At 42.6% G+C, this 26595-nt stretch overlaps 1 protein-coding gene across 1 annotated transcript in view; it reads right to left on the minus strand.

The window, feature by feature from the left end:
- Nucleotides 1–26595, minus strand: part of Gramd2b (GRAM domain containing 2B) — a 90483-nt gene that overhangs the window by 62770 nt on the left and 1118 nt on the right. The gene's annotated exons all lie outside the window — the stretch shown is intronic.

A 26595-nucleotide genomic window follows, 5' to 3' on the forward strand; every position in this document is an offset into this window, starting at 1 on the left:
AGTGGTGGCGCACTTCCCAGCACTCCAAGGGCAGAGTCAGGCAGATCTCTGAGTTTGAGGCCAACCTGGTCGACAAAGCAAGTTCCAGGACAGCCAGAGGTACACAGAAACCTTGCCTTAAAAAAACCAAATTGACATTCAGGACAGAAGCTCTGGTGCCTCACATTCAATTTACACTTTCAGTATTCAATATATTTTATGCACTTATCCACCACCAAAATCGCAAAGATGCATGACAGAATCAGAACCAGGAAAACACTCAGCTTTATACCTTCTTTTATAACTCAGGTTCATCACCTGCATGCAGTCTTTTTCATCTAACATTTAGATTTTCATGTTCCCTTTTCATGTTGTATGGTATCCGCATGTACGTTTATTTACTTATTCCCATATATTATTGACTAAATCCCACAGATGAGAGAGAACGTGTTTTTTTTCTTTCTGAGATTATGAATAATCTTGCTTAATATAATCCATCCATTTTCCTATCCTACAATTTGTTAAACTCCATTCTCCTTTAGAACTGAGTAGTATTTCAACACACACACTCACACTTTTCATGATCCATTTATCCATTAATGGCTAATGAGGTTGATTCCAATTCTTTGCTATAGTAAATAAAGCAGCAAAATAAACCTGGGGGTGCAGATGTTTCTGTGGTAGGGTATGGAGTTGTCTGGACATGTGCTGGAGTGAAATAACTGGGTTCTGTGGTAATTTTATTTCTAATTTTTTTGGAGAAATCTCCAAACTGATTTCCACAATGACTGTAATAATTTGGACCCCCACCAACAGTGATAAAAGTTCTCTTCCAATTACCATACAACCAAATCAAGCCCACGGTGTGTACAATGTGACGACAATCAATAAGGAAGTCTCACGTGTAGAACAGACGCAGACGACGTTGCTCAAGATGTGATTTTGAAAGTGCTTTGACCTTGCGCTTCTATGAAACTCATTACTTTTCTTCCTTCGGGCCTCTGGAAATTCTTATCTAAGATCCAAGAAGAGTTCCAGCTCATAGATCTTCCAGTTATTGAAATAACTTTGGTAGAAAACTCTGAACCCATGTCTTTGGAGGTAGAAGCTTCAAACAGGTAGAATATTGGTCAAATGTTGACCTTTACTTAGCGTTGGTCAGAAAACGCCGCACAAATGCATGCATGTCTTTCCCAGTTCAAGGGCAGAGTTCAAAGAATGGGTTTGGAAATTTGAGTGGAGGTGTGGTTGTGGTGTGTGACCAGATGGCTACCGAAGTCACAGAACATGGCAGGGTGTATGTTTGTTAGTCAACATGACTGTGCATTACCTGGCTTCGCAGGCCAGGAAGGTTACTCACAGTCTGATGATACATTTTTGGAAGGTACCTATGAGTTTCTGAGATTAAAAACTGGAGACTCTATCGTAATTTAGACATGCCCAGTGTTCATGGTCAAAGTATCCCTGCTTTTGGTGACCATCAGTTATCAGAAGGGGACGGTGGGAAGACTTGGAGGGATTAAGAAGAGAGCTGTGCAGGGGCACTGGAGAGCTTCATTCTAAGACTTGCAAGTTGTCAAAGCTGAGAACAACTACTGGAGGCTAATCACTTTTGGATGCTTTGTCATATTAAATAAGAAAGTCTGGTGAACACGGCCCTTACAGCGGAAGAGCGAATCTTAGGCCAAGGGACACCTGCTCTGGAGCCTTTAAAATAACAAAACATTTCAAATCAACAGGATGGTTTTGAACCAGTATTTCCCAACCCAGGTAACAGTGTAAACTGGGGTATTTAATCACTCAAGAATTCTACCTACAGATGAAACAAAACCCATGTTTCCCGTCTGTGTTGAGAGGAAAAGGCCAGCGTGGCAAAGGGTCCTAGGGCCGGAGGGTAGCTCAAAACCACTAGCATATATCTGGGTCCCCAAGAACATAGAGGTGACGCAAAACCGTCCTCATTTCAGAGCTCTTTAGAGTTTTAAAATTTTCTGTTGATTGCTTATTTATTGTTTTTAAGGCAGGGTCTAGAGCCTGGTGAGCTCTCAATGCATTTGGTGGTGCTGAGGACTGAACCCCAGAGGCTGTGCCTGCCAGGCAAGCACTGTACCCACTGAAGTGCATCTCAGCCCTTATTTCAATACTGCACAAAAAATGCAGCGAATGATGCCACGTGCTACGGTTTAGATAAATGTTCCTTCCAAGCCTATGTGTTAAAAGGTACAGTGCCCAGATCAGGAGGGCAGGATTGTAGAGATGGTAAATTCTTAGGGATGAGGCCTAAGGGCATGCGGTTTGGTCACGGGCCTATCCTCAAGAATAATGGGACCCTGACTCTTCCTACTTTCTCTCTTTTGCTTCCCTGCTACCAAAAGATGTGCAGTTCCCTCGGGCATGCTCTCTCTCCACACCACACTTTCTTTTAGCAGCTTCCAAAGCAATGGCACAACTGGTCATGGACCACAATCTTCAAGACTGTGAGCCCAAATGAACCTTTCCTTCCCTGTAAACTGATTATCTCAGTTATTTTGTTATAGCAATGAGAAGCTAGCATACCACCTAAACACTAAATTGAAACCTGCCCCGTAGGTTAAAAACACCTGCCTATTTTCTAAATGGTAAATGTTATTGACCACAGCTCGTGAGTGGGAAGGCTTTCGAGGTCATCCAGATGAGTTTCTGCACACTTTGGATAGAATCCAGGCTCTTAGGCATAGTGAGGGGAGCACCTGGTACTTGAATTTAGGTCTTCTGACTCAATGCCAACAAAAGGAAACTCCTCTAGTGAGGACTGAGAGATGTACTTATCCATGGGTATAAAGATAAGAACTTTGGGGACAGCTTATTACCACGTTCATCTAGAACAATAATAGTGCTGGGGTTCCCCCAGGGCCTATGACCTAGACAGTCATAGGTTTTTGGTTCAGTTAACAGTACCAGACATGCATTCCATCGTGTTCAGAAACAACTTTTTTTTTATTTTTAAATTTATTTAACTTTATTTTATGTGCATTGGTGTGAGGGTATCAGATCCCCTGGAACCGGAGTCACTGACAGTTGCGAGCTGCCATAGGGTGCTGGGAATTGAACCTGGGTCCTCTGGAAGAGAAGTCAGTGCTCTTAACTGCTGAGCTATCTTTCCGGCCCTGAATGCCAACTTCTTAACACTATTTAGGTGTAATCACTCTTGCTTCTGTTGGAATTCATTTGCTTGACTCTGCTTCACATATTTATATTTCATCTTTATTTTACTGGGAGAAATAGAAAGCTTGCCTACCATGCCACAAGATTTAAAAACCAAACTTCCATCACTTTTAAAAGGTGAGTCTGATCTTCAGTGAGTTCAACAACAACAACAAAAACCCCACAGTGCTCCCGAGAAGATAAAGACCCTGTTTTCTTGCCCTCCAGTGGGGTGCTTGTAGGATTATAGAAGCCGGAATAATACAAAACACATTTTGTTGATGGCAAAGAGCTGTGTTGGAGCATATGTTGAAGGAAAGCCCCACTAGGGGCCACAGGTGTGAATACAAGATCTGCGAAGAAGCAACATATCAAAATGCAGAGAACAATGGTCCACGAGGTGCCCAACTCAAACTGGTATACCTAGAGTGCAACCCCTACATCTGTGGTTCAAGTAATGTGTGGAAGAGGGAGTGGAAAGATTGTAGGTACCAGAGGACCCGGATGTCTCCTGTGTGACAGTGTCTTCTCTGCATGACAGGAAAGCTGTACCCATAACATCTCAACAATATAATTGCCTAAATGACTTGCAAAATGACAGCTTCAGCTGATGCGTGTCTTAGTCAGCGTTTCTATTGCTGTGAAGAGACACCATGACCAGAGCAACTCTTGTTTTGTTTTTGTTTTTTGAGACGGAGTTTCTTAGCGTAGCCCTAGCTATACTGGAACTCATTTTGTAGATCAGACTGCCCTCAAACTTGCAGAGATCTGCCTGCCTCTTCCTTCCGAGTGCGGGGATTAAAGGCATGTTGCCATCATGTCTAGCAGACCACAGCAACTCTAATAAAGGAAAACATTTAACCGGGTTACAGGCTCAGAAGTTTGGTACATTTTCATCATGGTGGGAAGCTTGGCAGCATGCAGGGAGACAGTGTTGGCTGGGGAGGAGCCAAGCCTTCTGGGTCAGCAGGCAGCAGCCTGGCCTGAGCATCTGAAACCTCAAAGCCTATGCCCCAGTGACACACTTCCTCCAACAAAGCCACACCTACTCTAAAAGGCCACACCTCCTAGTACCACCACTCTCAGGTGACCAAGCCTTCAAATCTAGGAGCCTATGGGAGCCATTGTTATTCAAACCACCACAACATGTCAGTGTGGATAGAAAAAAATTTCCCTTCCGTAGATGAAGAGTTGTAACCAATGGCTGCTGAGAGAGGGAGAATCAGTCTTCTTCATGGACAACCGCCTTCATAGGTTATCCAATCCCAAGTGACCAGTCCTAAATACATGCCTATACATGAAACGACTTCAGTAAGTTGTGTGTGCATGCGTGTGTGATTGTACACATATGTATGTATATTTATTACATATATATGCATGTGCATGTAATAATAAGCATTCAAGAAGATGAGGTTATGAATTTGAGAGAGAGTAGGTGGATACAGGAGGAACTGAAGGGGCATAAGGAAGAGCAGAAGTGATTTAAGTCTTCAGACCAGCCTAGATTCAAGATGTGAATACCAGGAGCTGGGTCCCTAGGGAGCTGCTTTACATATATGAGATGCAAAAGTGAACAAAACAGTAAAATCTCATCTTGTTATGGATTCCCCATTCTAGCCGTAGAAACCAAAACTTGAAAAGTACAACCAGTCTTCTATAGTCACATATTCTGTCTCCTCTGATGTAACTGATTGCAGGTCAAAATCTAAACAGGCCTCCAGTGGGTCTGTCTACACTAAACATGTATGGAGTCTCTCCCTACTTGTATGAGAACTGTTTATACATAATTTCCACGGCATTAGGGACTGTAAATGACTAGAAGGAAATGCAGATTTGACACCATGTTTTATGGGGGTCTTGAGGCTCGCTGGCTTTTGATCTTAGAAACAGTCCGCAGAGGATGCTGATGGACCGCTGGATCTGAGCGGCAGCAGTTCTCAATGCGTAAGAGATACAAAGACAATGAAACAGAAAAGAGGAGAGGGAGAAGGAGACTTGTTCTATCTACATAGGATGGTGGGATGCTCCATCGAGAGGTGAATGCTAAGCTGAGCTTTGAAGGACAAGAAGGAGGAAGCCCATAGAGATCTGGGTACAAAGCTAGCCCGCTGGAGAAAAGAGACAGGCAGATACCGGGACTGGTCGCGAGCTTGGCATATTCTAGAAACAACAAAAAGGCTGCTACTCTGTAGTTGTGTTTACTGTAGGGAGGGAGACAGCCAATGTCTCACACAGGTAATGGGTTTTCTGTCTACTTTTTTTTTTAAATCAGTTCTCTCCCTCAAGAATGGAATGCCCCCCAAAACAAGCACCTTGTCTGCTGTATTCACTACTCTATCCGAAACTCTCTGCTTCATGTTAGATGCTGTGGTGGTTTGAAAGAAAATGGAAAATGGTTCCCAAAGGGAGTGGCACTATTAGGAAGTGTGGCTTTGTTGGCGTGGGTGTGACTTTGTGGGAAGAAGTGCGTCACTGTGGAGGCGGGCTTTAAGACCTCATGCATACTCAAGCCACACCCACTGTCTCAGTTCTCTTCTTGTTGCCTGCATATCAAGATATAAAACTCTCAGCTCCTTCTCCCACACCGTGTCTGCCTGCACACTGCCGTGTTTCACCGTGATGATAATGAACTGAACCTCCGATCTGTAAGCCACATAATTAGATGTTTTCCTTTATATGAGTTGCTGTGGTTATGGTGTCTCTGCCCAGCAATAGAAACCCTAAAACAGATGCTCAGTAAAAATCTGCCAAGTGAATGAATCATTGGGCAGCTGTTTATAACCACTGATGCCCGACCACACTCCTGTAGACTTCTGACTAAGATAACACTGGCATTTCCCCCCACTTCACAGTGGAGGAGAGGAGTGAATGAAAAAGAAACAGAATGGAAAATAATAAAAAGAAATAATAGGAACTCTGTCCTCACAACTGATAAAACCATTGGCTCATGCTAGTTGAGTGCAGATGCCCCTAGCCCAAGGATTCCAGATGGTCTAGCCCACGAGCCACTATATATAATGTACAGGTTCAGACAGAGCTGCGGAGTCTAGAAACTTGCCTCGTTTGGGGATGGTGTCATCAGTCATCGGACTGGCCTTTCTGCCCCCCCCCCCGCCCCTTTGGCAGCTTGCTTTTCTGTCCCGCGAGGCGCTTGACAGTGTGGTACACCATTGCCCTTGTCATGTTGTCCCGAAGCAGCTAATGTTTAACTGATAGCGTCGTTTCTGCTTATCACACTCTTCGTTACTCCTGCTGCATGCTTTTTATTGCTTCTTCTGACTTTATCTCTTCCTTTTTGATGAATTCAATTAGCGTTTTCTCATCTTTTGTCTACACTTAGCCCAGAAGAAACACGCCGGAAGGGTTTCAGAAATGTTGTTGAGCAAACATTAAAGATTCGCTCTTTTGTCAGTTAGCTACAGATTTACTTTGCATTTTGGCTCTCAGTCTTAGAAATAGTTAATTTGTTTGAGGCAAATGGTACCCAGCCACCCCTCACTTCCCATCTCTGTTTCTTCCCTTTATTTTGCCCCCCCTTCACCCTGGGGGGTGGGGTGGGGGGTGATTTTATGAACCAGGCCATATTCTGAGTGATGGAGGTATAGAAGCAAACAAGCAGCATGCTTGCTGTAAGTGACTTTGTAATCGTGTGGGAGAGCAGACCCACAGGTATTTCCCAAGTATGTCTACACTGACTGTCTTGTTTCATAACCGGGTACTTGGTACTAAGTGCTGTCAAGGTGTCGCAAAGTGGGAGAGAGAAGAGACTGGCCATTCTGTCCCCCTGTCTAGGTCACACAGAAGCAGCTGCCCTCCCCACATTGACAAAGCCAAAGTTAGACCCCCCACCCCCACATCTCCATAACATTTTAGAACTGGCCCTAGCCTGGAAGTCAGGAGAACTGGGCTCCAGTCCAAACCCTTAGTTTTGCGTTGGAATGCGGCTCTATTAATGGAGCTCTATTAATGAAAGTACCCAAGCTGCCCTAAGGGCAGGGCTGGCTAGAGCAATAGCGTTTCTTTCTGCTTTGACACACTCTAAGCAGTGGGGAGAGGGGAGGTGACGTACAAGTTTTGTGTGAACCAATTGAAAAACAATTGAACAATTTCTCAAGGATAGGGTAATTATTACAGTCTATTCATCTGAGAGGACAGGGATTTTGTCTTCTTCCCACAGAGCTGCGAGGTTTGCATTAGTTCTACTTAGAAAAAAAAATTCCAACTGAAGTCAGCACCTTTCTCTGTGTGCTAAGGTCATAGATTAATTAAAACCAGAATTCCAATTTAATTTGCATTGTAACCAAATACATTGGCTAAAAATCTTGCTCCACATAAACTGATTGTTAATAATCTCTCTACCAAGTCATGTGTCACAAGGACAGTTGCTGGAGTGCTCAGTGTTAGAAAGTATAAAATATAAATATAAAATATAAAAGCAGATCCATAGTAGGCCGCGCAAAGCATCCCCTGTTGAGAACTGCTGGACGGCATCCTGGCTTCTCTATTGTCTTGGCTTCTCGCCTAACCACCAGATGTTGCCTGGTGTTTATTTTTTGTCCTTGGGTGTTCAAGGGGTTGTTTGTGGTGTCCTTTCAGTAAACAGCTCTTTCTGTTGGAGCTAGAAGTTTCCCTTGCTCGAATTCCACTGGGAGGAGCGTGTAAGGCTCGCCCTCACAGTCAGACTCCCCCCCCACCTGGAGGTAGAATGAGAAGAGTCAGGCGGCCCTGAGACTCTTCATCTGACTTCTACTGCCTTGGGTGGATGGCTCACTCTCTCGAACCCTCACTTTCCTCATTTTGGGGGTGGGAGATGGGAACAGCAGAAGCATTTACTTCCTAGAACCCTTAAGGAATTTTTAGAAGATCACTGTATTGTGAATCATATGTCAGACACATAGAAAGCATCTAATCCTCTGAACTATTAACTATCATCATTACATTATCAACCAGAGAATTGCTTTTAACAAATTGGGCATGTGGCTGTCCCCAGTTTATCAGTCCTCAGTGTTTGAAGTCAACCCACAGTATACAGAGTATCAGTGTCACAGGCTGGAGGAAGTTACTAATGCTACACGAGATGTGACCTATGGCATTCTCTCAGTATTCAATCCTATTCAGGCTAATTTATTCCTGTCAGAAGTTAAGTCTATATCCTTAGGTTAGAGGCATAGATTATTTAATTTGTTAAATTTTAGCCCTAATCTCTCCTCTTCTTGCCATCTCCCCCACTTTAGCTTAATTAGTACAAGAGTTATTTGAGTTAGGAGTTAATCAGCGTTAACTCTTAGGGGAGATTTGTGGTCGCTCTGCCTGGGACAATCCTGATTTAGGCCTGTCGCTCTGGAGTACTTTTTTTTTGGTTTTTCGAGACAAGGTTTCTCTGTGGCTTTGGAGCCTGTCCTGCTAGCTCTGTAGACCAGGCTGGTCTCGAACTCACAGAGATCTGCCTGCCTCTGCCTCCTGAGTGCTGGGATTAAAGGCGTGCGCCACCATCGCTGGGCGCTCTGGAGTACTTTTAATACAGCTCCCTTTCATTCCCCAACTATGACTCTGTAAAATGCAGTGGGGAGGTGGGGTGAGGCAGTGTCTTCTTATGTAGTCCAGGCTGGCCTCAAATCTACAAACTTTTTGCTTCAGCCTTCCAAGTACCCAGATTACAAATATATATTACCACATCCACCTTTAACCTACAGTGTTGACCACACCAAATATTTTAAGCGGGCATCCAATGAACCAAGCTTCTCTGCCAACCAGGGGCTTCTCTCTGTCAGTCGCTGTGTTTCCAACATTTTTATTAAATGACTTGAAAGTTGCCAGCAAGTCAGGGTGAAAAAGTTATCCCAGTTGCTGGGCAATAGCCCAAGCTCATGGTCTACCGAGAGGAAGCCAGGGTACATTCTTAAGCACAGAGCTGGTGTCTCTCCATCCAATCAGAAGTTTGGATCTACTAATTCAGTCTTCCTTTTTCTCTTGACTTTATGAAACTTAGAGCAAGCAAGTTTTGTTACTCACGGAGGTACACTATGTGGGGCTGTGAACGACCTGACCTCCTTCATGGGATGCTTTCCTGAACTGTTTTGCTTTAGTGAGAAAGAATGTGGAGGCTGCCTCTCCAAAGTCCCAGGCTCTGCCTTTCAGGTTAACCACTCAGGGCACATATTTCTTAGAGGCTTGGGTAGCTGATGACTGCTGATGTCCAAGGGGTAAGCTCTGCCCTGAGAAAACCATAGCGTATGCCAGGAATCACAATGGCCTCAACATCCTTTTGTCTGTCTTTATCACTTTCCATCCATGTTGTTTTATCTATAGGGGTTCTGAAAATATTCGATACATCGATCTTAGTGGTCAGTTACTTGTTTGTATAGATTGAACAAATTCATTGAACATTTCAATATACATGAGTTAAGTTTCAATTTTAACCATGCATTTATTTATTATTTAGAGACAGGGTTTCTCTGTAGCTTTGGAGCCTGTCCTGGAACTAGCTCTTGTAGACCAGGCTGGTCTCGAACTCACAGAAATCCGCCTGCCTCTGCCTCCCGAGTGCTGGGATTAAAGGCGTGCGCCACCACTGCCCGGCTTTTAATTATGTTTTTTTAAAAGTTCCAACTGTCTTCTATGAAGGCTGGTTTAAAAAAAAGTGTGTACAGTTAGTAAAGTAACAGATGAACTAGAACAACACGTACCAAATTTTTAATCTCATTTTGTCTCTGTTCTGCGGTTAAGTGTCTCATTATCTCTGCTTTAAATATTGGATGATAAAACTTCAGGGATGACAAAGGACTTCTCGGTTGGGACCTTCTCCATTGTTTTTTCCCCATTCTTCTTTCAGTGCATAGACGGTAAAGTGTGTGACTCTTCACCATGGAAACCTAGAGAATATCTGCTGGAAATGTCCCAGAACTCTTAAGTCCTGTTTTTTTAATAGTGTGAGTCTTTACTTCTTGACTCCTGGTTGGTTGTGCAGGTGTAGTTGAGTCGGGGGAGGGAGTCAAAGGGCTCAAGGAGAACAAATAGGGTGTTATCACATAACATGCTGAATACAGATTAGAACCTTTAGTTCTAGCAATGAAACTACAAGCATCAAAGATTCTTTATTTTGCTTTGTTCCTAGCCCTAGGTGGCCTTTTTGTGATTTGCGGCCAGCCCTGATCTGCCTTACTAGATGAAGGTAGTTTGGGGACTGAGATTTTATGCAATTAAAGGAAAAGGAAATGAGGCAGTGGGTGTGAAATGAACTGAGTGCTTCTGATATGTTAGGCATCCCTATGTGTGACATCTCACAGGGACAATAAGAAGCAAAGACTGGTCCTAGTGCCAGGGATGGGCTACTTCTCTCTGAGTTGTTGGTGTGGGAAATGGTTTTGAAATGTTCAATGTCAATTTTTTTTTAAATTAGAAGATCTAGTTTAAGGGAAGAAGTGTCAATCATTTTGAAAATGAGAGTCAGTTTATTAGTCGTGGAAATATTATTTATGTATTTCGTATTACTGGCAAATGTACTTTCAAAAATAGGAATGCCTTTAAGGCTTTCCTGGCTTCATGGGTCTGCAATTCATATGCCAAAAGCTCACTCTTTTAAGTGTGCGCTTCGTGGATGGGAAAATGGCTCAGTGGTTAAGAACACTCGCCTTTCTTTTAGAAGACCCGGGTTCGTTTCTTAGCACCCATACCATGTGGCTAACAACTACTTCTAGCTCCAGGGAACCCAACACTCTCTTCTGAGCTCCCACAGGTGCCCGTACACATGTGCCAGACATTCACACGCATGCACAGAGATATACACATGAGTAAAAATTTAAAAAAGTTAAAATGTAAAATTCTGGCCATGGAGGCACACACCTTTAATCCCAGCATGAGGGCGGCAGAGGCAGGCTCTGTGAGTGTGAGGCCAGCCTGCTAGTGAGTTCTAGGACAGGCAGGGGTATGTAGCCAGACCCTGTCTCAATAACAAAGAAACAAAACAAAAACTAAACAAAGCAAGCAAACACCCAAAAAATAAAGCGTACATTTCTTTGGTTTTTGTATCACTGAACAGAACTGAACAAGCATCATCATTGTTCAACTCCAGAGCATGTCATCATCCCCTCTCTGCAAACAGACAAAACCAAAGAGCAAACCCTTCAGAACTCTGTACCAACTAGTCTCATTGTCCCTTCCTCTACTTCCTGGGACTATTGTCTGCAGTCTTTACAGATTCGCCTACTTTGAACAGTTTATTTAAGTGGAACTATGTAGCCTTTTGAAGCCAGTCTTTTTCATCTATGTAATAGCATGCAGGAGTATTTCATCCTTTATTGTGACCAAATAATATGCTAATATCCTTACTAGTCCCACATTTTCCATATCTATTCTTTAGCAGATTGTTATATAACGGCTGCTCATTATGAATATTATATGTTCGCTATGAATTATATATTTATATGCAATTGTATATGTATTATAAACAATACTGTGGCGAATATGTATATACCAGTGGTGACTGTCGCTAGCCCAAGTTTCCTCCCAGCTTTGCTGAGGAGGTAGAAATGACAAAGAGTCATCAGCAGGTGTGCTGTGGACAAGTGCAAACTGGCTGGGACACATCATAATTCTATGTTCTGCTTTCCTTTGTTCTTTTGGGGGGGCGGGGTTTGAGACGGGGTTTCTCTGTAGCTTTGGAGCCTGTCCTGGAACTAGCTCTTGTAGACCAGGCTGACCTTGAACTCACAGAGATCTGCCTGCCTCTGCCTCCCTTGTGCTGGGATTAAAGGAATGTGCTACCATCACCTGGCTCTCTATGTTCTACTTTTTGAAGAACTTGCCAACCTGTTTCTTTCAATGAGGCCGTATGATTTTACATTCTCAACAACAATGTGGAGGACCCAATTTCTCTACACAATTGTTAGTGACTGTCTTTATTTGTAGCCATGAAACCATTGTGGTTTAAATTTTTATTTGTTAATGACAAGTGATTTTTAGGACAACATTCTACTGTATTTGAATGTCTTATCTGGTGAAAAAGCTGTTCAAATCCATTTTAAAAAGACTTATTATTATTATTATTTTGTGTGTGTGTGTGTGTGTGTGTGTGTGTTTGTGTGTGTGTGTGTGTGTGTGCAGTTCTCAGTCACCCAACTTGGGTGCTGGGAATAGAACTCAGGTCTTCTGGAAAAATAGCATCCCTTTCTTAGCTGCTGAGCCATCTCTCTGGTTCTTCACTTTGTTTTGTTTTTTGTTTTTCTTTACGCCAGGGTTTCTCTGTGTAGCCCTGTGTATCCTGAAACTTAGACCAGGCCTTGAACTCAGAAATCTGCCTGCTTCTGCCTCCCAAGTGCTGGGATCAAAGGTATATACCACCATGCCCAATTCATTTTGCTCATTTTTAAGTGTGCTCCCTTCACTGTTGAATAGTAAGGGTTCTTAATACTAGACTATTATCAGATACATGTTTTGTAAATATTTTCTTCTATTCTATGTCTTTTCTCTCACTTTTATGCTGGTATATTGTTCTTAATTTATTATTGCTGCACCAATACTTTTAATTCCATATACTAGATTTTAATTACCTCCTTACTTTAGGAGGGCTACATATTTTAGCCCAGTTCTGCTACTTCATGAAAGAGGGAATTAAAGATAGGAGGAGCTGGGATACAGGGAAGCGGAAAGAGCGCGGGTTTAAAGCCTTCATCTAGTGCCTGGCTCTTCTCTTAGCTTTTCCACGCCTACTCCCCAGCTTCCTGTCTGCAGTGACAGCAGATTCCATTTCATTAAAGTTATTGTGATGGTTGGATTAGCTCTCGGGAGGGGAAGACGTCGGCACACAGGAGACTGCTCAGAAATGTTGAGCTGGTGTCATTTTTATTAAGAGACAGAGCAGCTGGATCTAAGGCGGAGCCACCTGGCTGGTAAATTGTCACCCAGTCTCAGTGCGTTCTGACTGGATACTAAGACTCCATGGTTACCTACCAGCAAACTTGATAGGCGCATAGCAGTTATGATTTTATCGCCTTTGATCTCAGTGATCAACAACTCTTAGGGGTCTAAGGAGTCACAGATTAAAAATAGGCTGTCATGTTGGCCTAATGAATATTTTATCATGTTGTGTTCTTGCTGTTACTACGCAGTGGCTATTTATGTCATTACTGAAGCATAACAGACAAACTCCCTCTTTATCAGAGAGATATGGGACTGTAAGAAAGGTCACTTGATGTACAGTTAAATATTTACCATACTGTGCAGCATTAGTTCAGAACTTTCATTTGGGTGAAGAAACATGTGAGGGCCAGTCTGTTATTGTTATTATAAAAATTATTTAAATTTGTATGTAAATATGTAAATTTACTTAAATATATCTCTATAAAAATATATTTAAATTTTTACTGTTATTTTATTTTATGTGCATGGGTGTTTTCATTGCATGCATGCCTGTGCACCATTTCCATGCAATCCCAATCGAGGACAGAAGGGTCCCCTGGGACTGGAGTTGTAGATAATTGTGAGCCCCCATGTGGATTGTTTGAATTGAATCTGAGACCTCTGGAAGATTAGCCAGTGCTCCGAGCTGCTGAGCCATCACTCTAGCTCTGTTTTATTATTATAAACCAGACATGGTGAAAGTTCAAAGTCAAATGATCTTAGTTCAGCCCGCTCCTAGAGGCAAGTGCTCTAGTAAGTGAGCAGGCGCCGTTCACCAGAGATGCACTCATCAGTGTGTATCTATAGCCAGAGAAACTGCATATGGAATTTTATGAAATTTTTATTTAAACAACTCAGTCTTGCACCCTCTCCAGTCCCACATGGTAGAAGGAGAGAACGGGTTCCTACAAGTTGTCCTCTGACTTCCACATGCATGCCATACAGTGTGCATCCCCTTTCCCTGCCAAATAAAAAGAGAAAAAAGAGAAGAAAAACTCCTATCACTTCTTGGCCTTTTGGATAAGACCACTCATTAAAAAGTGTAACTCTTGGCCTGGACATACGGTTCAGTCACTGGAATCTAGGTTCACAACCCTGAAGACAAACAATAAAACTCTTTTTTTTCTTTTTTCTCTTTCTTTCTTTCTTTCTTTCTTTCTTTCTTTCTTTCTTTCTTTCTTTCTTCTTTTTTTGTTGAGTCAGGGTTTCTCTGTGTAGCTTTGACTGTCCTGGAACTTACTCTATAGACCAAGCTGTGCCTCAAACTCACAGAGATCTGCCTGCCTCTGCCTTCTGAGTGCTGAGATTAAAGGCGTGTGCCACCACCACCTGGCAAAAACAGTAAAAGTCTTAATTGATAATTAACATTATCAATAATCTCAGTGCTGAAGAGTTATCCATTAAAGATGGGAAATATAGAAAAATTGTATTTCTCTGTGTTGAAGATATTTAAGCATCTTTTGCGGGAAGAAAATAACCATCGCCCTCTGCTGTGAGATGTTCACTGAGTGGAGCCAAAGTTTCCTTTTCAGTTTCTTACCAACTTCGAATCCCCAGTTCCAGGAGACTTGGGGGACAGAAGACATGCTGTGGAATGAATTTGGAGATTTATGCTAATAGTGTGATATTCAAAGTGAGCACATAGGACTTCTTTTTGGTGTCTGTGTTGGCTACAGGGACTGGAGGTCCTGGAAGCAGGACCTGCGTCTTTAGCCATCTAGTTACTCAAAAAAGCTCTGCTTTTAACAGACTGCCTTTTATGTGTAGGTGCATGCTAGAGAGGAAAGGGAGTATTCTTAACCACCCCCTGGGAACTCAAGGGACGAAAATATTCCTTAGTTGCGGTGTGAATTCCCAATCCTTCACTACCTTATAATCACAACATAGAATGTCTGTGAGTGTCAAGTACTTGTTATAGAAATACACACACCACACACACACACACTCGCATGCACACATACACACAAACATGTCATTTCTCTCTCTCTCTCTCTCTTTCTTTCTTTCTTTCTTTCTTTCTTTCTTTCTTTCTTTCTTTCTTTCTTTCTAGACAAGTTTTCTCTGTGTAACAGCCCTGGCTGTCCTGGAACTCACTTTGTAGACCAGGCTGGCCTCGAGCTCACAGAGATCCATCTGCCTCTGCCTCTCAAGTGCTGGGATTAAAGGTGTGTGCTACCATTGCCTGGACACACACGATATTTCATGTTTTCATGTTTACTATTGTACCTATTTCTAAATGCCCCTCCCCCCGGGACTCTCTGCAGACAAAGGACAAGTATAGTGGCCCATGTTTTTAATCCTAGCTCTCTTGAGACAGGGAATTCAAAGACAGCTTAGTCTGCATTGTGAGTTCTATCCAGAGCTACATAGTGCGACCCTGTCTCAAAATAACAGCAAGGAAAACCACAACAGCAATAACAAAACCGAAAACCAAATCCTCCACAGTCTTGATTATCTTCACTTTACCTTTATAGAAAGTGAGACTCACCCGCAAATGGACAGTTTATAAATTAGGGAACCGGTTGCACACCAAGCAGTGCTCCTCACACAGATGCTAGGGAGCTCTCTGTGACTGTTTAAAAACATCACCCATCACACTTCCTAACCTCACCAGCTCCCAGAGGCACTCAGAACACATGCCACTGTCTCTTATCCATAGATGGTTCCTGACATGCAATGGTTCAGGTTTGTGTTTCTTCCACTTCATGATGGCGTTAAAGAGAAATGTGTCCAACAGAAGCCATACTTTTATTGTGTGTGTGCACGCGCGCGCACGTGCACACACAGATGCTGTGGGTAAATGCCCATATTCGTGTGTGTGCATTTTGGGTCTGTACACATGGGGGCCAGAGGGCAATTTCCAATGTCATTCTTCAGAAGATGTCCACCTTGGTTTTTGAGACAGGGTCTCTCACTGGGACTTGGGGCTAACCAATTTAGAGACGCTGGCTTGTTCATTAACTTCATGGATCCTTTTGCCTTTGTCTCCCCAGCACAGGGAGACTCCAGCTCATGCTGCTAGCATCACCATTGCTATTATTACTACTACTATTTAAGTGCTGGAAGTCAAACTCAGCTTCTTGTGTTTGAGTGGCAGGAGCCTTTTCGAAATGTTGACCATTTTCTTGAGGTGTGTCTATGGTGTTGTCAATGAGAATCCAGAGAAGCAAGCTGTGTTTGCAGAGACTAACGAGAACAGCAATGATGTGGACCGGTTGGAATGTTGCGGGTCCAGGGCTAATTATCTTATCTAGACTGCTTTAGAACCCTGAATAAGTCATTCCTTGTTTACCTCTGTGTTGGAACGAGCATCCTGTGACTAACAGATTAAAAACCTTTTGGAATCTATTAACTTAGCAGACAGTGAGCTTCCACCAACCCAAGAGCTGAGGATGTCATCAGATGGCGTCTTGGGCCTATAGAAAAGCTCTCTCATCTTGCTGTGCCTGCCTCTCTGAGTGCCCATCCACGTATTTTAAACTTGCCTTGATTTAGGACTTTGTTCCATAAGACTATAAGACTTCTTGAGACTGCCTCCGCATTGGAACATGGAGTTTAGTTTAACCTAAATCCGTGTTCCTGGGCTATGATCACTCAAAAAGGCTCCAGAAGAAACTCTCATTCCCGTTAATTCACTGGTTCTCAATCTTCCTATCGCTGTGACCCTTTAATACAGTCCCTCATGCTGTGGTGACCCCAGCCATAAAATTGTTTTCGTTGCTACTTCATAACTATAATTCTGCTACTGTTATGAATCATAATGTAAATATCTGATATGTAGGACATCTGATAGGCAACCCTGTGGAAGAGTCGTTTGACACCTAGGTGGGGTCCTGGCCCACAGGTTGAGAACCTCTGCTTTAAGGTAACCGCTGTGGGTTTTTGTTTGATTTTTGGCTTTGTTTTCCTGTTTAGCTCACACCAGGGTTTGGGGAAGTAGCCTCATCAGGAGTTGAGGAGAATCTGTCCACTTTACCAGACAGAAGCTCACAGAGCTGCGTAATCAGTGTAGGGCCAGCAATCCCATACTTCTTTTTATTTCTATTCCTGCATTTCCCTCCTGAGCGCTAAAAACCATCCCAGGGGGCATAAATAAACTGGATTCAATTACCATTGCATTCTGAAAATGGTAGGAATAGGCTGAGAATCCAAGCCAAGCGAAAGGCAGAGAGGCTGGATGGGGCGGGCCCATCGGTGCATTCGCTCCCATAGCTCGTTCCATTTTTATTAGTTTTACTTCATCGCATAGCAACACAGAAAACTTCCTCCTTTGCTCTGTCACTTGCCTTCCTCATCCAAGCAATGTAGCGAGTGACTGTAATCCATCAGTAGTGTAGTGAAAAGCGCTCGGGTTTATGGAAGTGTTCCCACGCACAAGCCGCTATGCAAACAGGAAAGACAGTCACTTGTACCCGGCTCTCTGTAAGTACGCATTCACCTGGGACAGGCGCTGCCTCCCAAGGATCCGCATTGCTCCCCAGCTGCTCCATGCTTTGTCTTTCACTGAGTTGCAGGGGAAGCAGTTCCTAGGACTTTCAATTCAGTTCTCCTTGCCTGCTTTTGATCTTGTTAAGCAAATCTCAAATAAACATTGATAAAATCATATAAACACATCTGATTGTTTCTTCTTTTTTTAAAGTCTGTTGATAAGCTCTTAATGAAAATAAAGGCAACTAAGTTGAATTAATCTGTGTGGGTTGAAACTTTAAAGATGGGTTAAAAAGTAGAGCGTAGATGATTAGATAGATTATGCTTTTCTTTTGAAAAACATTTTTGGATTATCTGCAAATTTTAATAGAATGCAAATTTCTCAAAACCTTTCATAAAATTCTCTCTCTCTCTCTCTCTCTCTCTCTCTCTCTCTCTCTCTCTCTCTGAGACAGGAGTTCTCTGAGTAGCCCTAATTGTCCTGGAACTCTCTTTGTAGACCAGGCTGGCTTTGAACTCAGAGATCCACCTGTCTCTACCTCCCAAGTGCTCGGATTAAAAGGCGGGCGTGAGCCAGAACCTGGAAACAACCTAGATGCCCTTCAAGGGAAGAATGGATGAATAAAGTATGGAATATATACATATTAGAGTACTACTCAGCAGTAAAAAACAAGGACTTCTTGAATTTTGCATACAAATGAATGGAAATAGAAAACACTATCCTGAGTGAGGTAAGCCAGACCCAAAAAGAGGAACATGGGATGTACTCACTCATATTTGGTTTCTAGCCATAAATAAAGGACATTAAGCCTATAATTCGCGATCCTAGAGAAGCTAAATAAGAAGGTGAATCCAAAGACAAACATATACGCATCCTCCTGAATATTAACCTTCATCAGGTGATGAAAGGAGACAGAGACAGAGACCAACATTGGAGCACTGGACTGAAATCTCAAGGTCCAAATCAGGAGCAGAAGGAGAGAGAGCACGAGCAAGGAACTCAGGACCGCGAGGGGTGCACCCACACACTGAGACAATGGGGATGTTCTATCGGGAACCCACTAAGGCCAGCTGGCCTGGGTCTGAAAAAGCATGGGATAAAACCAGACTTGCTGAACATAGCGGACAATGAGGACTACTGAGAACTCAAGAACAATGGCAATGGGTTTTTGATCCTACTGCACGTACTGGCTTTGGGGAAGCCTAGGCAGTTTGGATGCTCACCTTACTAGACCTGGATGGAGGGGGGTGGTCCTTGGACTTCCCACATGTCAGGGAACCCTGATTGCTCTTCGAGCTGATGAGGGAGGGGGACTTGATCGGGGGAGGGGGGGAAATGGGAGGCGGTGGCGGGGAGGAGGCAGAAATCTTTAATAAATAAATAAATTAATTAAAAAAAAAGGCGGGCGTGACCACCACCTGACAAATCTGACTTTCTGATACATTTTGTTGTTGTTGTTGCCAAAAAATGAAATTCTAGTAACAGGAGTCACTTCCAATCTAGCATGAATTCCTAATGGGGATTAATCCCCACCCCACCCCCCAGCTGGCCAAACCACATTTGTTTCTTAACCAGCACTTGACAGTATGTGGCTAGGGTCAGGGTCTATCCATACCAAAAGCTCAGATCAGCCTGGTGATGAAGTCAGTTATAATCAGAAGTGGACACAGCTGTCGAGGGTCTGGGGTTATGCAATCTTAATTTTTTCTGTAAGAAACATCATGACTAAGAGTCAGGTACAAAGGTGAGTATATTATTTATTTATATATTATTAGAATGAGGAAGGAAATCAAATTATACTTTGAAAACGACATTCTGTAACGTCTTCAAATCTAGAAAAGTAATCCTCATGCAGCATGAAGATTGGTTAATCACCAGAGTCTAATATATATATATATATATATAATAAATATATATACTTTATATTTATATTTTATAATTTTCACCAAAAGTAATTTGTTTGAATCCAAATTCATTCTTGTAAACGCTAATTTATGTAACACACAGATGTCATGTATTACTTTGTATTGCTTTGAGGTTTGTTCCCTTCCAGTAGGAATTCTGACAAACTAATATGTACAATTACCCTAAGAAAATGAAAACAAGTCTATTTAGTCACCTCTGACCTTCCTCCATCACAGAGATGACTGATCAATAATGAGAATGGGCCTATTACTTGGAACTTACACAACTAATGATCGGAAGGACTTTTTCAAGGCCCAGCTTCTGGCTCCATGCATTTCAAACCCTTGTTTCCCTTTCCTTACCCACATGCCTGTTGCAGGAGGTCCTTCCGCTCCTCCAGCTAATAGCCGCTGAGATACCAGCCCAGTGGGGCATGGTCTCTCTCCCTTTAAAAAAGCGGCTACTTCCCTTCTCGCTTTTTTTGCTTTCTGTTCCAGTTCCGGCAACTAGGCTTTTTCCTGATTGCGCAGAGGGCTGTTGTCTGGGACGGTTATCTGCAAGTTTTTTTCCCTTTAAATAAATACCACCCTATTAATCATAATTCCAAACTGGTGTGGCATTGTTTGTGACTTATGCCTTCACACGCCTCTGATTTGTGGCACCTATAGGGGATGCTCATAATGTTATCACAGGTCCTGGTTCCCTATGCTGGCAAGCAGAGTGAATGGCCTTAGTAAGTTGTAAGAATATTCCTGAAAGGCCTTCTGACCCTGGGTGGTCCGCGGAGTCTAATGTGCACACAGAGATAAAGATGAACTACAAAAAATAGATTCTTCTAACTCCAGCTAAATGAATCCCCAAACAGCATTCCCTAGATCAGAATGTCAAAGATGCCCTTGGCTATTTGACCAGAGGTGAGGTGTGGCAGAGGGAGAATCAGTGGAGAAATACAGCAATCAGAACAGAGGTGAAAAATGTAGGGGTGTGTGAGCGCCTCACTAGAGATGCTCCAGGGGCCTTGGAAGGTAGGTGGGGAGATGGCCAAGCTGTGTTGGCTTGGTGAAAAACAAACAAATGAACAACCACACCCCGGTGTGATACACTCTGAAAACTGGCTGATACAGGACGTGTGCCAACAAATATAGACTTGGAGGTGCGGCAATTGGGGACACAGGAAAGTCCCCCGGAGGTTGTACAAAGCCTTCCAGAAGGTACAGTCTTGAGAGGAGTAGGAGTCGTCTATGAGGCAGTCCAGGGAAAGAGGGGCATGCTGTAAGCTTGAAAATCTGGTAATAGTATGGAGTGCCATCACTGAGAACCTGTTTTGGGCTTTGAGTAGAGGCTGTGTGGAGCTGTCACGGGGACAGACGCTCTGTCTCTCTGCAATGGTGGCTGTTGAACATATCAGTCCTTTCCCGCTCGGAGAATCCTGACTCTGGGAAGGAAGAGGCCTAGCCATCTGCGTTTAACCTCATTCTGACCTTCACAGCCGCATTCCCTACACCCTGGTGCTACATTCTGCTGCCTTATGAATTTGCTTGCCCTTCACCCTCCTTCCTGAGGTTCTCCTGCCCCTCTGGCGGTCTTCACAGGAACACTCGCCCACACTCAGGAAGCAAATGAGTGCCCTAACATGGCTTTCTTTGACTGCTCCTAAGTCCTCCTTGCTTCTGGAGGAGGGAGCAGCGATGTTTGTATTTTCAAAACTCAGCTCCCCTGAAAAGACTAAATTTTCCTCTTGCCTCAGTGACCCCTGTGGAGAGGAGTGAAACTCGGTCTACTAAGTTCTTTTCCTTAGTGTTTGGCTGAGCAAGAGTGAAGCTCTGGGAGGGCCGAGAGCTAGAGGGAGAGAGGCAAGCAACCCTCGTCTGCCCTTCGGTGGCAGCTGCTAAGTGAAGGAGTAGAAGGAGCTCATGTAGGTCACCAAGTGTGACTTCAGGGTGGCCCTGCACTTCAAAGTCATTGCCGGTTATCTGGAACAGTCCCCAAAGCTCAGGGACAGTTGTCAGGCATGGCTGGTCCTCTCTCCTGCATTCCAGCACAGCTCTGCCTCATTCTTGACCTGCTTGGTTACCATCCTGAGCCTGGTGTGTACCCCTAAAGCCCGCAGTGGACCTTCCACTTTAGTGCCAATGAGTAACTTTGCCCTTGGTCTCACAGCCAGTTGGCACAATGGCTCTCCCAAGGCTACTTGATCCAATAATTCTTGATTTTCCTATTTGTTGAATGACTAGTGTAATTAACCAACCAACATTTAACTGTGAATTAAGTCAAATTAATTTAATAATACTATTACAATTTAATTATTAAGTTGAATCAACTTAACTATTAATTTGCTAAAGCTTCCTCCAAACAAATGCACATAAAAGTACAGCAATCTGTATTTCTTAAAGCTTGTCCAGTGTCCTGTATATTTTAGCAAATGATGGTTTTTGTGACTTTGAATGTAGTGACGCTGTACATAGTATGCATTTTCAAATAAAGATCTCTTTTTTGTTTGTTTTTGTTTTGTTTTTCAAGAGATTCCTCTGTAGCTTTGGTGCCTGTCTTAGAACTCGCTCTGTAGACCAGGCTGGCCTCAAACTCACAGAGATCCGCCTGCCTCTGCCTCCTGAGTGCTGGGATTAAAGGTGTGCACCACCACCATCTGAGAAATGAGCGCCATCTTGATGGAGCTATGGAAATGCTTGGTAGATATTATAGTTCCTTAGGAAACCTGAATTAGAAGGGGAGTTTTTTAGCTTTAAGAAGATTGATAAATATTAAAGCATTCCTTACAAATTGGAAACAAGAGCCGGGCAGTGGTGGCGCACGCCTTTAATCCCAGCACTCGGGAGGCAGAGGCAGGCGGATCTCTGTGAGTTCGAGACCAGCCTGGTCTACAAGAGCTAGTACCAGGACAGGCTCCAAAACCACAGAGAAACCCTGTCTCGAAAAACCAAAAAAAAAAAAAAAAAGATTGGAAACAAGAGCTGGAAAGATGGCTCAGTGGTTAAGGGCACTGACTGCTCTTCCAGAGGTCCTGAGTTCAATTCCCAGCAACCACATGGTGGCTCACAGCCATCTATAGTGGGATCTGATGCCCTCTTTTGTCATAAAGGCCTCTATATGCAGATGGATCACTTATATACATAAATAAGTAAATTTAAAAAAAATCGGAAACAAGAATATCTGGAATCACTACCTATATGCAACTTCCTTACTTGTGTAACTATTAAAAACATGAAGATCGGAAGGGTAAAAACAGGTGGGGAGATAGCTCAGCATGTAAAACACTTGAAGAGATGAGTTTAAATCCTGGCACTCATATAGAAAGTTTAGTACTGTGTGGGGCAGAGACAGGAGGATTGCTGGGGCTTGCTAGGTGTCAGCCTCATTCCAGGTTCAGTGAGAGACCCTGGCTCAAGGGCATAAAGTGGATAAGGATGGAGCAAATCATTCAATGTCCCCCTTAGGCCACTGCACAAATGCACACCTGTACAAACATGTATCATACACCAGACCATACATACACACTCACACACACGGCAAAAACAAATATATTAATATTTCTAATGGTTTTATCATCTGCAGAAGAATATTTTAAAGTCTATAAATTATCAAAACTAAATAAAGGATGTTGAATAAAAGATCAGTTTAGAGACGTGCTCAAATACATGTGAACACAATACACTCATGCGCACATATATGTGCAAAAACCCCTCAGTCAATTTAGAAACCTAAGAACATTTCTGTATATTAACAAAGCAGTTGCAATACATATCTTTACAATAGCAACGCAGGAACCAAGTACCTAGAAATAAGTTTAATAAAATGATCTATGAGATCTTTGTGTAGAATGATCTAAAATTTTGTTGAGCATTATTACAGATAATCTAAGCAAATGGAGAGATACATGATGTCTCTAATTATGACTATTTCTGCTGGAAAGATGCCAAATTTCCTTAAAATGAACAATGTCATTTTGACTAAATACAAGAGTCAATCCTAAGACTCACAAGACTATGCTCTGCAGTACATAGGTAGTTCTGCTTTACCAGACTTTCTTTTACTATAATGTGATAAAAATTAGTAGCATGATATATGACAATCTGGTTTTTCATACTAAGTAGAGGAGGAAAGGTTAATCAATAAATTATGTAGAACAATTCAGTAACTAAATAAAAAGTGCTATTGATTAACATCAAGAAACAAAGATAAATTGCAGCTTTAACAAGGACCCTAACTTAAAAGGAAATGTTAAACAAACAAACTCTTGTAAGGTCTTCACTATAGAAAGCTACAACCACCACAATGTGCAATTGTGGAGCTCAGTCCTAGTAAATACATCTACAAAACACACCCTGTCATCTATGGTTCAGGCAGCGTTCTGGAAAAGGGACTGAAGACCCTAAGAGCCACAGAACCAGGGAGTTTGCTGTGAGACTGTGTCTCCTAGGAAGGTTAGAAGCTACACCGTAAAGTGTCATCAGCAAGATTGCCTAAACATGAGCCGAATAAGAATAATACCAACAGACATGCTAAGGTGAATCGGGGAAAGCCCATGGGGCCTCGACCCTATACAAAGAACTACAGACAACTAAGGAACACTGAGAGTGAGAGAAATATTTTCCCTAGTGAAGAGTTCCCAATGACTTACCCAATACCAAATGGTCAGCCCTGAAAACATACATACAAGTAATAGTATAAAAACTGAGGTTATTTTTAAACAATATATAGGTATATGCATATACACATAAGCGTGTGATAACAATTAATGAAAAGAGGCCATGAATTTGAAAGAGCAAGGAGGAGCGTATGAGAGGGTATGGGTGGGGGAAAGCGAAGGGAGAAATGATATAATTTCAAAAAAGAAAAAAATAGATTGAAAAATAAAGTCTTGGACATAATGTGAAAAGACAAATTTGAATAGAACAAAAAATGTTACAAGACCTGCAACGGGCAGAAAATTACACTTCAGAGTATTTATGAGCTGTCAACGAGAAGGAAAAGACAGTGATGCCATCGAAGAAACAGAGGTTAAGCATGAATGACAGCCGTGCCAAAATGATGCTCCTTTTGTTATTAATGAGGAAAGCTGCACCGGGATCCCATTTCCTACCTTCCCAATTGGGGGAAAATGTAAAACGAAGACAACTCAGATGCCACCAAGCACTATGCTGGCAGTAATGTAACCAACACAGTAAGTCGGAAAGCAACTAGACATGGATGGGTGAGGTTAACGGTGCCCATGATCTATGATGAGCAAACGCCTCTCCTAGGTGTGTACCCTTGTGGTGCCAAGCACAGCACACCAGGAGACATGAGCTTAGTGACACTTTCCTTGTATGATCAGTGACACTGGAGGTAACACCCTGGGATGCGGAGTGCTCATCTAAAGTGAAATCACATTATAGTCTCCTCCCCTGACCCTCAGGATGTCTTGTCTTACTTGGAATAGGATGCCAACCTTCGTCCTCCCCTTTCTGATTCTGTCCTGTACCTCTCTCTCCAGGTTACTCATGATGTCTGTCTTAGTTTGGGCTACTATTGCTGTGATGAAACACCATGGCAAAGCAGCTTGGGAAGAAAAGGGTTTATTTCATTGACACTTCTATATAACAGTTCACCATCAAAAGCAGTGAGGGCAGGAACTCGAACAGGGCAGGCACCTGGAGGCAGGAACTGATGCAGAGGCCATTGAGGAGTGCTTCTTACTGGCTTGCTCTGCTTGGCTTGCTCAACCTGCTTTCTTGTGGAACCCAGAACCACCAGCTCAGGGATGGCACTATCCACATGGGCTAGGCCCTCTCACATCAATCACTAATCTACAAGATTGCCTACAAGCCAATTTTCTTAATTGAAATAAAAATAAATTTAAAAAATTTATGGAGGCATTTTTTAAATTGAGGCTCCCTCATCCCAGATGACTCTAGCCTGTGTCAAGTTGACATAAAACTAGCCAACACAACTTCCCTTATCCCTGGGACATGCTTCTTTCCACACTATTCATGGCTGGTTCTTTCCACTGGGCTCAGCATCACTTCCTCGGGGGGCCCTTTGCCATTTTACTTAAATTGGTTTTCCTATTTTATTCTTTCTCTTGGCTTTGACTTGTTTCCTATTAAAAATACTGATTTTAAGTTATGTATTTATGTATGTACACATACATGTATCTGTGTGTTTTTTTTCCAGGCCTCCAACATTAAACATCATCTCCAAGAAGCCAGGGACTACTATTCTCTTCCTAATGATTGTGTCCCCTCCACACAGCCTGGCATACAATAGTTACTCCATAAACTTTGCCTGAATTGCGGGCTTGAATAAAAATAGTACGTGGATTCTATCTGTTTCTATTTAAAGTAGCTTGTTGGTCTGAGAATAAGCTTTATCGGCTCCAGTTCATGGGAAAGAAAATAGGAAACCAAACAGCCACAGCTACAGAAATTTCCAGTATGTATTTAGACTATAGAAGACATGTTTTCTTGTTCTTATTTTATATCTGAAAAATCTAACCAATGTGTGCCTGCGTTCAAGTATTTTCAGTAACTTTATACACGAAACACCAGGATCTTTCTACTAGATTAAATGTTCTTCCACGCGAACACTATTTGGAGGTATGTTAATGTATTTTTAGGTTGTTTCCAATATAAATTTAAAAGTAGCATTCATAAATGCTGAGATGGAGAGCTGGTGGTAAGTATGGTGTAGGTGACATAGATCTGTATCCTTTCAGACAGATGGGAACATTTAGATTTCGGTAGCCTTTTCTTTTGATAAGGGTTTATTTTTATTTTTAAATTACGTGTCTGTGTGTGTGTGTGGGGGGGGTTGTACACATGACTTCAGTACTCATGGACACCAGAAGAAGGCATCAGAGTCCCTGGGGCTGGAATTACCTGTGGTTGTGAACCACTAGCTATGGGTACTGGGCACAGCCCACTAGTCTCCTGCAAGAGCAGCAAGTGCTCTTAACTGCCCAACCATCTCCCCTTTTCTTTTTGTTCTATTTACTTATCGAAAATTGCATTTATTGCATTTACTTAAATCACACCTAGCAATGTATTTTTGTTTGCTAGTGCACCGTAATTTTCCTCATTATTTTTGCAAGCCAAAGAAGAGCTTGCATGGCTGTCAAATGGGCAGACAAGGCAGACAACACATTTCAGAGAGTATTGGAACTTGGCAAAACATGAACATACGCCGCAGGGATTTTGCATTTA

The sequence above is a fragment of the Microtus pennsylvanicus genome, chromosome 4 (assembly GCF_037038515.1).
Source record: "Microtus pennsylvanicus isolate mMicPen1 chromosome 4, mMicPen1.hap1, whole genome shotgun sequence".
NCBI lineage: Eukaryota > Metazoa > Chordata > Mammalia > Rodentia > Cricetidae > Microtus > Microtus pennsylvanicus.